The sequence below is a fragment of the Bidens hawaiensis genome, unplaced genomic scaffold, assembly GCF_021521415.1.
Source record: "Bidens hawaiensis isolate Kalapana, Puna unplaced genomic scaffold, B.hawaiensis_p1.1 tig00026829_1, whole genome shotgun sequence".
Lineage (NCBI taxonomy): Eukaryota > Viridiplantae > Streptophyta > Magnoliopsida > Asterales > Asteraceae > Bidens > Bidens hawaiensis.
Window position 1 is genome coordinate 1 of NW_027505078.1, and position 15,581 is coordinate 15,581.

Sequence of the window (15,581 nt, forward strand, 5' to 3'; positions counted from 1 at the left end):
ATACGTTATTGTCAGGTTGAACATCAATCTCATAAATACCATTTCGAGGTTTAGCCTCAAAATAAAAGAGTATCAATTCAAGTAAGCAGAAATAGTCATGCCATTAAGAACATACTTAAATCCTTGTTCAAACATCAACGAAACTGAAATGATGTTTCTGGTCAAGCCAGGAGCATACAGACAATTATTCAAAGGAAAAACTAGGCCAGATGGACAAGTAAAATGAAATACTCCAGTTTCCAGAACTGGTACTCTCTTCCCATCACCAACGATGAGTTCCATGCTGTCTTTATTCAGTTTCCTCCACTTCTCAGGCTCCTACAAGACATGTAACGATGTGGTAACCACATCCGGTATCAAATACCCATGTGTTGCTAGAGACAGTGAAAAGTTCAATAACGTATATGGAAATACCTCGAGAAGAGCCTTCACCATTGGCTCTCTTCTTCTTGATCTCAGCTTGGTATTCGTGGCAGTTACGCATCCAGTGCCCCATCTGGTTGCATTTGTAGCACTGGCGCTCTTCTAAGGGGCGGCGGCGGTGGGCTTTGCAACCTTCTTGTTAGTGTTGGTGGCAACCTTGGCAGCAACAGTAACTTTCTTCTTGCCTTTTCTCTTAAAACCCCGATTCTTTGGTTTTGGGCTTCTTGACATCAGCAGATCGAATCATCAGAACTTGATTGGTCCTAGAAGGAATGTTCATCTCAGCCGTCTTGAGCATGTTATGAAGCTCCGACACTGTCTTCACCCAACCATTCATGTTGAAATTCATTACGAACTGGTCGTATGAGTTGGGGAGAGAGTTGAGAATGAAATCAGATGCATCTCATCAGGCATGGGATAATCAAGTTTCTTGAGCTGATCGATGTGCCCCTTCATCTTAAGAACATGCGTACTGACGGGAGACCCTTCTGCCATCTTGCAACTAATGAGTTGTTTCATGGTGTCGAAACGTTCTTGACGGGCTTGTTTCTGAAACATGCCCTTGAGTTGCTCAAGCATCTCAGAGGCACCAAAGTCTTCCAAGCCTTTAACATGCTCAGAAGTCATGGTGGCTAGCATAATACAGGAGACCTCAGCCGAGTCATCCTATGCTTGTCAAGAACTTTTCGTGCAGCGGCTGTGTTGTTTTCAGGCTCGGTTGGAACAGGTCCATCGAGAACATACAGGCGCTTTGCCATGGGAGAACAAGTCTTAAGTTGCGGGTGCCATTCGATAAAGTTGGTACCGTTCAGTTTATCCTTCTCAAGGATAGTCTTAAGGGCGTAGGGTGAGATTTCGTTTGACGGCATCTGATGTAATTAAGCAAAAGTAAATTTAATTAGTAGTTTCGACGTTGTAGTCCTAATATTAATGACCCAATAACATTAATTAATTAGGAGGTATGAGAATCTGGCTTCCAGTTATTAAAGGCAGCTGTAGCACACAACATTAATAAGTGGTTAGGCAGACTGATAACGATTGCCAATTGTGAATAGAGCACAACTCTCGGTTATGAGGCCTATAGAGACAACGATTGTCTGTATAGATACGTTTAGCCTCATCTTTGCCCACTTTAAGGTCTCCAGACAACTTTAGCACGTAACAGGAGAGTAAAGTAATAGTTGTCCTAGTACCGTAACTGTGAAAGGGCCGGATGTGTCAACGAAGTGCTTTCACCTTGATGGATAGGCTAGAAAACAAGTGCGGTGCTGTAGCTCCAAACACTCGAAATTTCACAGTATGCCTCAAGTGTGACTTGGAGTAGGATTGGCATAAACTATTGGTTTTAAAATTGGGATTAATTTTAAAAATTACCAAATAGAGTAAAAGTCAAATTTTACTGTATTTATTAAAGGGACGAATAGATGAATCCTTTCATCTCTCAGGACACTTAGTTTTAGATAACCTATTAAAAAACTAAGTTTGTTGCGATATGACTAACCATTTTAAGTTAATAGAAAATCTATTAAGTTATTAGTTTTGGAAATCAAAACGTTTTTAATTTGCAAAAACATAATTGGTTAATAAAATGTTTATTTTCAAATTTATTTGGTATTAGGTCGGTGATATTATAATCCTATTATAAACTATCCAAGCAACCACAAATAGCAAATAACAATAATATGTAAATCCTTATGGCCAAAAGGTGATCGGTCTCGCTAGAGCCAATTAGGGAGACCGATCGGGTCAAGGGGTTCACAACACAAAACAACCACAAGGATGGACTTCTTCGTGCATCTCGTCATCTTGCCCGAACTCCCACTAACTCCAAGAAATCCTTGAGCTCGTCCTCGGTTATCTTCGCGTCTTCTTTATTACAAATTTATAAACTAACAACAATTTGCGCCTATTACAAATTTGAACCATCTTTTATGGCCAAAAGAAAACCAAAAAATAAATAATAACCATTTACAACTTTTGAACCAACCATATGGCCAAAAACAAGCTCAACAATCAAACACAACCAAACAAACATAGGTCGGGGCCGGATTTACATATTCAAAATAAATAAAATTTCGGGTCGTTTTGACTTGGTCAAATAAAATAAACAAAATTTTGACCAAAATCTAAAATTACCCGAAAACTAATCTAAGATCTACAAACTTTAAACGATTTAAAGTTTGAGATGTAGATCCGGTTTAAACGAACCATGATCGACTCGTACGTTGTAACCGCGGCTCTGATACCACTGTGGGTGTTTCAACGGTGATGTCAGAACGAAAACGGTCAAGTAAATTCAAACCCGTTTTAGTTATAATTTCGTTTCGATAGGTATTAATCATTATTAATATACAAACTTATAAACGAACTATAAAACACAACGGATAAATAAACGATTAACACGAACCATAAACCGAAAACCCGGATCCGATTACAACGTTAACGAGTACGATTTAAACAATAATAAACAACCATAGATTAGTTTGTCGATATACCTCGGTTATCGAAACCGTGAAGACAACGACGGGTTAACGAATGCACTAGACGATGACACAATCAAACACCAACAGAATATCCGGCGACGGCGGCGGCTAGCGACGGATTCCGGCAAGTGGTGTGGTGGCAGCAGAAGAGATGAAACAGCTTAGATCCGACAACTGTAGCAGCTTGCGGCAACCAAGTGACCTTCACGGAACCACAATCCTTCTCCGGCGACGACAAGAACTAGCGGCGGCGGCGTTCTCCGGTGGTCAACAGTAGAAGACGGGAACAACAGAGCAGCAAGAGTGAGCTGCGGTGATGTATTCGGTTGTACTGGTGAGCTCCGGTGGTTTTAAGGTTGGTAAAGGGTGGTCGTGATTTTCCGGCGGCCAGAAAAAAACGCGCCGCCGATGGCGGCGGCTGGAATAGTATAAGATGGGGGCTAGGGTTTGTTATTTTAAGATGTTACCCATAATTAGAATAATACTTATCTATTATAGAACAATTAAACCCCATTGGGCTTTAAGCCCAAATGTTAAAACAAAGCCTAATCCATCAACTTATGCTATTTATGTGAATATGTCGGCCCAGTTAACGTTTAAGTGGGTTTGTATTTCGTTACCCCCGGTGTAACTCATACCGGGTCATATTCGGGTCGGTCGCGTTGACTTGACCCGAACCGACCATTAAATCCAACAGTCTCCCACTTGGACGGATTTGGGTCAAGTATCACAACGCTAACAGCCAGAGACGTTCTAGCTACACATAGCTGCCCCCAACCAAATATGACATTTGTGTTTAAGCCATTAATTAGTGGCGTAAATGATCTGCTAGTATATAACTAAAAATAAAGAAAGACAACTTTAGTACCTGTTAAACAGACTATTGTTCTTGCGATTAATGAGCAGCTTGCAAGGCAGGAAGTTAGAATTATACAGAGGATTGTTTTCGTTCTATTTCGGAGCTGCCAACGTATACCTTGCAAGCTTGATAGATTCTTCATGATCAACGGTTCGCATATACCTCTTATTAGTGCATATATAATTTGGAATTGAGTAGCACTGGCCAACGTCAAGTCGTCAAGCGAATTGATGAGTGGTTGTGTGTTCTTTGCAGCCGCAACTGCTTAGATTGTGTCTCCCTGAAAGCAATTTTAAGTGTAACGTGTTAATATTAGGAAAACGTTTATGTTATTTGATGTGAAGAGGAATAATAATGCTGGCTGAGCAGTCAATTGCACTTACATTGGCATTGAGCAACATAAAGCATGTTTCCGGGCGCCTATACGGCTGCCATTTTCTAACAATTCCAACTTGTAGGTGTGCTCAATTGGTTCCGTTTCATATATTGGCAATCTTTAGGGTATTAATCTTTTACCTGCGAAAAAAATAAGATAACTATTTAGTTTTAGTGGCAAATTAGATAGGAGATTTAAAAACTTAACTCGGTAACATAAATAGTAAACTAAAGTACGATTCTAATAATCCACCACCATACCATAAACCAATACCTTAATGTCTCGATATATCAAACCCAATTTTATGCATGTATTCAAGAACATGTATAGGTTTGGCTAAATAAAAGTATGCCAACATTATTGGGCTATTTAAGATTCATGATATATATATATATATATAGATATATATACTATATATATATATACACTAGCTTTTAGCCCGTGGTGTCACGCGAGTTACTTTTAGTTTTTTTTATTATTGTAAATATATATTTTTCTTGTGTGATTTTTTTATTTATTAAAACTAAAGGTTACATGAATGTATCAAGTATGTTATGTTTATAGTTAGAGTTAAATTTTAGTTAGTTTGTTTTATTTACGTTTATATGGACTTGTCAGAGTTTCTTGGTGATGCGAAAAATATATGTTATTTAATTGATCACCTCAAATGGTCTCATGGATTTACCGATTAATATCGACTAACATTTTGTTAGAGTTTTAATTTTAGGCTTGATGTACATTGGGCTTTGGTTCAATTAATGAATTTGAATTTATCAAGCCTAAGTACACTTTGACATCTTTCTCAAATGAGCAAGTCAAATATTTTGTTTTCTTGTCATATGTCATTTCAAAAAGTAATAACAATGAACAATACACACTCGTACAACACAAAATTCAGTATTTCTAACCAAATATATATTATGTTTGGTTCCATTAATTCCACAACTTTTTAAAAGTTAAAAGGTAAAACTGAATTTGATTTTGTTTTAGTTTTCCAACCAGTTACACTTTAATCAAATCAAGAACCAAACTATAGAAAGGTAAATGATATAATAATACCTAGTCCGAGCTTTTTCTTAGTATTAAAAATTGAGCAACCATTAGTTCATTATTGTAAAATTCATCATAATCGTTTTCAAAACGAATATCCATGAACCATAGCATGCTATCGGCACCCCAAGCAAAGCCCTGCAACAACAAGGATATCTACATCCACCTGCAAGATATGCAGGGTTACATACATATAAATAGGGATGAACAAATTCGGTACTTGTAACGTCGGTACTGAATCGGTACCAAATTTTTGAGTTTTGGTATCGGTATATAAACACATGTTAGTTAGTATAATGTTTAGTAAAATATAAAATTGGATGTCAACCCATTCAAGACCGTTCCCTTTTTAAATTATCAAAATTTTTTTACCCATTTGAGGCAAAAACACTACCCAAATCGACCCATTCTCAAGTATTTTTTTCGAAATTGCACCTTTTAAAGGATATTGATCGTGAAGTCCATAACTCCCTAGATTCACCGGAAGCACCTTCGGCTAGATCTGAAGAATCCAGTTCATCAAAGAAGATGACACATGGGCAGACTGCTCAGACCTGCACTTCTGAATCAGTTGAGCTAAAAGTATGGCATTAAGGATGGGATTGATTGTGAAGTCAAACCCACTGTTCTTGGTGATAAGCATTTCGTTATCATGTTTCCGAAGGGTTGTGTTCATATATCAATGGATTTGGGTTTGTATATTATCACTATTACCATAATTATAGAGCTCACATTTTAATAATCTTACCAGAAAGCATCATTAAACTCATCTAAAATTAACCTCATTATTCACCAGTCACAGTACATTACAGGTATGGATTAACTTTTATTTGACCAATCCATTTTTTAGATATATTAACTATAATGAGGAATAAAGTATAAACTTAATGCGACTTGGTTTTTAGGTTGTTAGGTGTTGATTTGGTCCAACCTTGAATTTAGTTTCTCCTCAGAACCCTGCACTTAGTTACCAACAAATTAATACAATTGTTAATTGAGATCTTCTACTAAGAGTTAATTTTAATTTCTTTACCTCATAATCAACAAATAGAATAGCCATTCCACCTCTAATGCGCACCTTGAGTGTGCTAAACCCCAGATTTCTACAACCAAACTTCGGCAAGTTTGTTGTATACAAAAAGACACGTTTTCCCGTGCAACCAAAACACTAAAAATCTAGCATTAGATCTTATCTCAGTATATACATTAATTGATTCATAGACACTTATCTAGTGTTTCAGTTGATTCTACTACACATCAGACTTTGAGCATTTAATTTAGTATAATTTGCATGCTAAACTCCACTCATAGTTTATATTTCTTTTTGAACTTCTTATACGACATTAACTATATTTTTACTTCACTGAATTGATTTCAAACACACATATAATCATAAACATCAATGAATGATGTCTCTCCGTAAGTGACTTAGTAATATTTGGCTCAATATGAAAGGCATATGAAGAAACATAATATTCAAAGCATGAAGAGTGGTTATGCAACATTGCAAGGTTCAATTAGGTTTTGGCATTGGCTAACCGTTCGTTTGATGAATTTAGAGCATTATTCTAGCAATGATTTTCTCTTAACTTCTATAGTGCAAGCAAAGACATAATATATGTTTATACACCAAAGATATTTGTTTAATATTTTTTTAAATGTGATACTTGACAGCTAAAATCATGAAAGCGAAAAGCATTTTATGAGTGTAAACTCAAAAAAAAAAAGCATAACTTCAAAATGAAAATTATGTGTAGTGGAGAGGTGGGGGACGTCGAGTCGTTAACTCTTTTATATAAGTTTAAGTAAAATGGTAGGGTAAAAAATCAACCTCAGTGACACGTTAGCTATCAATCTATTATGCATGTTTACATTTTCCTTCCTAATGAATCTCTTAATTAACAACCTTGTTTATTTGCTGTCCATGATGTTTTAGTACTATGTTTCCATAAATTCAAGATAATATTTTAGAAAACTAAGGGATTAACCTATTAGGTCTAAATTTCTAGGCGGGTTCAGAAAAACAAATCACATGGAACTACACTGTTATTTTCTTCAACAAATGCACCCTATTTTTAGGTTCAGGAGTCTTCCTGTTTTACCTTCGGTCACTTAGTTTAATTTGACTACATGTTCACTACTGTGTCTGCCATGGCAATTGAATCTCATGTTGTTAAACTTGCATTGCATGATATTTTCAGTTTAAAATTTTCTTTTTACAAACCTGGTATGCTACTGCAAGGGATCATAAATCATGTTCAGCAAATTTATCTATCAAGATATGAACCTCTACACTCAATTTCTAACTTGATGTATGCAAGATTCAAGATCTTAAAATTATAAAAGATATGTAATGTCAGTTAATGATACCAACTAATGAATTGCAAATATATTTGTAACTCTAAACAAACTTGACAAGATAATAAAAATTACCCGAAATTGTCCGCAACTCCTAAAATTCCCCTGGATACAATATGAAGATCATAATCAATTTTGACCAAAAGCATCTTAGTAGATAGATCTGACCCGTAAATTGGCCGGTTTCAGTTTGTACAATTTTGCAAATTCAAAACTTCCTAAAATTAATATTTGACATGCTTGTGTCAAACTTAGACCAAATTGCCCTTTTCAACCTGTTAGTAAACTTCAAAGACCATGTACAATCTAAATTTGACCAGTAACACAAATAATAGCAACAAACAATATATAAGCAAATACACGATTTTATCAGCAAGATTAATGAACATGTCTTGAAGATGACATGATTTCACCTTGGCCATCATTCGATTCATATCCAGCGGACCCTAAGTAACAGGTGTTCTTCAAGGTTCAAACCATCCACATGGCAATTGTATACGATGTCTAGCTATGAAAACCATAAAGAAAAAAAATAACTTATTAATCTTATATCTGTCTAGGATTAAGCTAGGAACACATACAAAGAATCTAGAACTATTTTTAGTTTTAAAGATTACCAATTTCATGAATAAACCAGTTGAAGAAGAGGGTCCACACTAAGATATAATACCGATCTGGGGTGATTTCTTGACGGCAGCCGTGATTTTGAAGATTGGATTGGAGAAGAAATTGAAGATTGGATTCAGTTATTGAAGATCTTTATCCAGGAAGGAATTGCCGTTTGCATTTGAGATAAGGGAATGCAATTTTAGGGTTTGTGAGGTGTTGAGTTTGGATTGAAGGACGGTTGGTAGATTACTTCACCTTACGTGATATAACCCGTTCATCAAACCCGTAACCCGTAGGATGATACCCACGAAATTAAATGAATTAATGAGAAGCCTCCATTCAGAAATCAAGCAATCTGGTAGCTTTAAAAGGGGTGGGAAGCGATGTAAGAGCGACACGTAGGATTTCTTGGTAGGCAATTATATAGATAGTTAGATATATATATATATATATATATATATATATATATATATATATATATATATATATATGTATATAAAACGGGCAAGTCGAATATTTGGTTTTGTTCTTGTTTGCAGTTCAATTTCATGTTTATATATTTTACTTGTACGAAGTTTTTTATGAGTTTCTTAATCTTTGTTACTAATAAGAATAAGTTAGAATATGATCATTTTCAACCAAATTGTTGAAAACATAAAAGAAACCCTAAATAGAAAAAGGAAGATAATTTTTGTTGTAGATGTGATACCGAGATTGCAGTCCATGCCGACTGAAGATCGAATATCCCACTCCTCATTGTTGTGTCGGTTTTTTTCAAGCTCTTTCATTATTATTAGACCCCATGTTTTAATTGGAAGCGAAAATTAAGCCTTGGAGAAAGGAAAGGGAAATAGCCAGGGCTTAGGATTTTTCGTCGTTGAGGTACCAGAGATGATGGAGTCGACTGGATTGATTGATGTAGAAGAAGAAATAGAAGAAGAAGGACGATATTGAAGCAGAAAAGAGAAGGCTATAAGATTTTTGAGATGTTATAACTCGTGTAAGGGTTAAACGGGTCAAACCGGGCTAAATCAAGGAATCAAACAATCCGATGGCTTTAGAGGGGTGAGGAGCGATATGAGAGTGAGACGTAGGATTTATGGTAGACAATTATATAGATAGTTAGATTAGATTAGATACAATAAGATTACATGAGACAAATAAATCAAATGACAAAATGAGAAAAGTGTTGGAACTCTGTTGACATGGGTCTTATCCCACATCGTAAGTAAGAAATAAAGAGTGTATGTTTATAACCATTAGTTCAAGTAAACTCTCAAGTTGAGAACATATTGGACTAAGATGGATGGGATTTGTGTGTATGAAAATTTAATGGATCAAAGATAGGGCTCTTGGGCTCTTCTTGACTAATTAAAACTCGTTTTTAATTTTTTTAATTACGAAATCGGTTATATTTTTGATAACTGAATTAACTGTTTAACAGTTATAAAACAGTTTTTATGATTCAAGTTCCTATATAAGGATCATCAATATGAAGAACAAAAAGACACACAACATGTTCTTACACAACGAATATATCTTACAAATTCGTTGGAGAAGGAACATAGAGATTTTCGTCATAATCAAGGTCATCATCTTGGTTGATTGTTGTATCCTCAAAACAGATCCGTACATCGGAACTGTTTTAGGACACTTCTTGCATGCCTCAATCTGTTAAGTTTCATAAATATATTCTGCAATTCACTAAATGCAATTTTATATTTAGTTTGTGTTTGGGGATTTAATTTTATTTAACAACTCTTCATGTTTCCAATGTTCTCACCGATCAAACTCCATCATATCCTTATGGAGAAGGACAGAAACCACCCACCATTGCACAAATGACTGAACATGAGAGGGCAGTGGAATCCTGGAAAATGAATGAATATAATTGCAGAAACTATATTCTAAATTCCTTAGATGATTCCCTGTATGACATATATTTGACTTTTGCAACTGCAAGAGAAATATGGGAATCACTTGAGAAGAAATACAAAACTGAAGTGGCATGTTCCAAGAAATTTGTTGTTGGAAAATTTCTAAATTTAAGAATGCTGGATATGAAATATGTTCTCAAACAAGTGGAAGAAGTTCAAATAATTGCACATGATCTTTAAATTGAAGGTATGGGCATAAACTCTAACTTTCTTATTGACACAATGATAGAAAAACTTCCAACTTCCTTGAAAATTTCAAATTATATCTTAAACATCTAACCGATGATATGAGTTTTGAACAACTTATATTGAAAATCCAGGTTGAAGAAGATAATCGATTAAATGAGAAGGTTGATGCAAATTCCTTGGAACCAATGGCAAAAATTATGAGCGAAGAAAATACATCAAAGCCAATGAAAAACAACTACAAGAAAGGGAAGTATGCACGCTCCAATAATTTTCTCAAATAAGGCAAGTACCATGTTCACAACAAGAAGAAATTTTAAAAATCTTCTGGTCCTTGCTATGTTTGTGGAAAATCTGGACATAAAGCCAAAGATTGTTGACACAAGAAGGGTCATGGAGGCAATAATGGAGGAAACAATGAGGGAACAATGGGAAAAATGGTGGAAATTCCAGTGGAGGTACTTCTGGTCAAACAAATATGGTTGAATCACCAAATAAGTTTGTTGCAGCAATTCAAACCAACATGATATTCAACTGTGTGGATTGGTGGATTGATACCGGAGCAACAAGACATATATTGCAACTCTCGCACCATGTTCTCCACATATAAAAAAAACAATGATGTAACCAATGTGAATATTAATGCAATAACGGGCACCAATAGCCCTACTTCTATGTACATGCTTAATGGTTCTTTTTTTATGGCATTCCTGATTAGGACATGTTAATTTTGGTTCCATTCAAAGAATGATAAAACTTGAAATGTTTCCAAAATGCTCATTTGACAAATCAAGAAAATGTGAGGTCTGTGTAGAATCAAAATTTACTCAACACCCTCACAAATCTGTGCAAAAGTCTAATGAAATCCTAGGTTTAATCCACTCTGATTTATGTAATTTCAAAGCAACACCTACAAGAAGAGGAAAAAATTATTATATAATTTTTATAGACAATTATAGTACGTATTGCTATGTTTATATGTTAAATACCACGGATGAAGCTTTGAATTCTTTTAAGAATTATAAAGCTGAAGTTGAAAACCAACTAGAGAAAAAGATCAAAATTTTAAGGTCGGATCGAGGAGGAGAATATATATCCAAAGGCTTTGCTGAATTTTGTTCTTTACATGGTATTATACATCAAATGACTACTCCCTATACTCCACAACAAAATGGAGTGGTAGAAAGGAAAAATCGAACATTGAAGAACATGATTAATTTGATGTTGATCACTTCTGGAGCACCAAATAATGTGTTGGGAGAAGCATGTCTTGCAACTAATGCAATACTTAACAAAATTTCTCATAAAAGGAGTGACAAATCTCCTTACCAGCTATGGAAAGAAAAATTACCCTCTTACAAAAGGATGAAAGTGTGGGGTTGTTTAGCTAAGGTACAAGTACCTCTTCCTAAGAGGATTAAACTTGGACCTAAAACCTTAGACTGCATCTATCTTGGACCTGCCAAGAATAGTGTAGCTTATAGGTTTTTAGTGTATAAATCACATATTGATGACATTCATAATAACACGATTATGGAATCAAATGAAGCAGAGTTCTTTGAGGTCGGATCGAGGAGGAGAATATATATCCAAAGGCTTTGCTGAATTTTGTTCTTTACATGGTATTATACATCAAATGACTACTCCCTATACTCCACAACAAAATGGAGTGGTAGAAAGGAAAAATCGAACATTGAAGAACATGATTAATTTGATGTTGATCACTTCTGGAGCACCAAATAATGTGTTGGGAGAAGCATGTCTTGCAACTAATGCAATACTTAACAAAATTTCTCATAAAAGGAGTGACAAATCTCCTTACCAGCTATGGAAAGAAAAATTACCCTCTTACAAAAGGATGAAAGTGTGGGGTTGTTTAGCTAAGGTACAAGTACCTCTTCCTAAGAGGATTAAACTTGGACCTAAAACCTTAGACTGCATCTATCTTGGACCTGCCAAGAATAGTGTAGCTTATAGGTTTTTAGTGTATAAATCACATATTGATGACATTCATAATAACACGATTATGGAATCAAATGAAGCAGAGTTCTTTGAGGTCGGATCGAGGAGGAGAATATATATCCAAAGGCTTTGCTGAATTTTGTTCTTTACATGGTATTATACATCAAATGACTACTCCCTATACTCCACAACAAAATGGAGTGGTAGAAAGGAAAAATCGAACATTGAAGAACATGATTAATTTGATGTTGATCACTTCTGGAGCACCAAATAATGTGTTGGGAGAAGCATGTCTTGCAACTAATGCAATACTTAACAAAATTTCTCATAAAAGGAGTGACAAATCTCCTTACCAGCTATGGAAAGAAAAATTACCCTCTTACAAAAGGATGAAAGTGTGGGGTTGTTTAGCTAAGGTACAAGTACCTCTTCCTAAGAGGATTAAACTTGGACCTAAAACCTTAGACTGCATCTATCTTGGACCTGCCAAGAATACTGTAGCTTATAGGTTTTTAGTGTATAAATCACATATTGATGACATTCATAATAACACGATTATGGAATCAAATGAAGCAGAGTTCTTTGAAAACATTTTCCCTAATAAAATTAAAGGAAAAGAAGTATCGAGCTCAAGGAAAAGACCTTTAGATGATGGAAATCTTGAATCTGTTCTTGACAAAAGTTCACAATCATATGAGAGTAATCCCTTCAAGGTTCAAGCAGAAAACTTAGAACCTAGAAGAAGCAAACGAGGCAAAATTACCAAGTACTTTAGACCTAATTTTATGACCTTTGTAATAAGTAACGAACCTCATACATATAAAGAAGCAATGTCTTCTGCAGAAGCTCGTTATTGGAAGAAAGCAATCAAAAGTGAGATGGATTCCATTGTGCAAAATAATACCTCGAAACTGGTAGATTTACCACCATGACACAAACCGATTGGGCACAAATGGATATATAAGAAGATTCCTAGACCTAATGGTACTATTGCAAAATATAAAGCTCGTTTAGTAGCTAAAGGGTACCGTCAAAAGGAAGGTCAAGATTTCTTTGACACCTATTCACCTGTAACAAGAATAACATCTATACGAACACTGATAGCAATAGCAGCCATCCACAATCTGAAAAATACACCATATGGATGTGAAAACTGCTTTTTTAAATGGTGAACTAGATAAGGAAATCTATATGGAACAACCTGAAGGGTTTGTGATAAAAAGTCAAGAAAATAGAGTCTGTAAATTGATCAGATCACTCTACGGATTAAAACAGGCTCCAAAAGAATGGCATGAGAAGTTTGACAATACACTACTATCAAACGGATTTAGAATAAACGAGTGTGATAAATGCGTTTATGTCAAACAATACAAGAATGCATATGTCATCATATGATTATATGTGGATGATATGCTTATATTGGGCACTATTTTAGATATCATAAATTAAACAAAGAAAATGCTGCACTCGTCTTTTGACATGAAGGACATTGGAGTAGCAGATGTAATCCTTGGGGTAAAAGTTAAAAGAAATCCGGATGGATATACCCTTACACAATCACATTATATTGAAAGTATACTCAAAAAGTTTGGGCATTATAGTGGAAAGCCAGTTGTTACCCCATTTGATCCTTCTAATCATCTTAAGAAGAATCAAGGTGATAGTGTAGCACAACTAGAATACACTCAAGTCCTAGGAAGTCTAATGTATTTTTTGAATTGTACTAGACCGGACTTGGCATAAAGTTTGAGTAGACTTAGTAGATACTCTCATAACCCAGGGAAAGATCATTGGTATGCATTGGTCAGAGTGCTTAGATACCTAAAGCATACAATGAATTATGAGTTGCATTACTCTAGATATTATGTTGTTCTTGAAGGATATTTTGATGCAAATTAGATTTCCAACACCTCCGAGGGTAAATCTACAAGTGGTTATGTATTTACCCTAGGTGGTGCTGCAATATCATGGAAATAATCAAAACAAACTGTGAATACTCGTTCTACTATGGAAGCAGAATTTGTTGCCTTAGATAAAGCTGCTGAAGAAGCAGAGTGGCTCAAAAGCTTCCTAGAAGGTATTCCTCTATTACCTAAACCAGTTCCCTGCCATTCGTATACATCGTGACAGCATGGCTGCTCTCACTAGATCTCAAAATCAAATATACAATGGTAGGTCGAGATATATTAGGCGCAGACAAATAACCATTAGAGACTTGCTCAAAATTGGAATTATTTTCGTAAGTTATATAAAGTCAAAGGAAAACATAGTTGATCCTTTGATAAAAGGCCTTAGTAGAGAGAAAGTTCTCTTCACATCGAGGAGAATGGGCTTAAAGCCAACACAATGAGTCACCACCAGGCAGAAACCTAACCTAGCAACATTGGAGGTCCCATGGTCTAGGTTCAAAAGGAAAACTAGTTGGGGAAGACTCACAACAGCACAAACACAAAGGTATGCTCATTCATATAATATTTATATTGTGTTTTCCGTTGACGTTTTAGGGTTGAATACTTACTGTTAATAATGCTGATAGCTTTTATAGTGAGACAAACACAGATTGTTCTAGATTAGCATTACCTATGTGAGATGGATGCGAGGTCCCATCTTTGAGAGCTAATATGGCTAAGTTCTCTAAAAGTCCCATGAAGAAATGATTGATCACGACCGAAATGAACACAAAGGTAATAAATGATCTATGCTTAGATATGACACGTGTGATACTTCTTGTCGCATTCTACTATACAACGTGGTTAGTTCAACACTTTTAGTTCACTACCCACAAAGTAGATCCAAGTAGTGTTCACTATGAAAGGTTCAAGTTAAACAACACATATTCAGATGTATGTCCTATCTTACTTTCTTAATTTGAATATCAAAGTTCTCTTATTTTCTATTCAAATGTGGGTTATTATTGGTGTTTTAATAAGAAAATGTGGGGTATTGTTGGAACTTTGTTGATATGGGTCTTATCCCACATCGTAAGTAAGAAAGAAAGAGTGTGTGTTTATAACAATTAGTTCAAGTAAACTCTCAATTTGAGAACATATTGGGCTAAGATGGATGGGCTTTATGTGTGTATGAATATTTAATGGGTTAAAGATAGGGCTCTTGGGCTCTTCTTGACTAATTAAAACTCGTTTTTAATTTTTTAATTACGAAATCAGTTATATTTTTGATAACTGAATTAATTGTTTGACGTTTATTTTACGGTTTTTATGATTCAAGTTCCTATATAAGAATCACTGATATGAAGAAAAAAAGACACACAACACTATCTTACAAATTCGTTGGAGAAGGAACATAGAGATTTTCGTCAGAATCAATGTCATCATCTT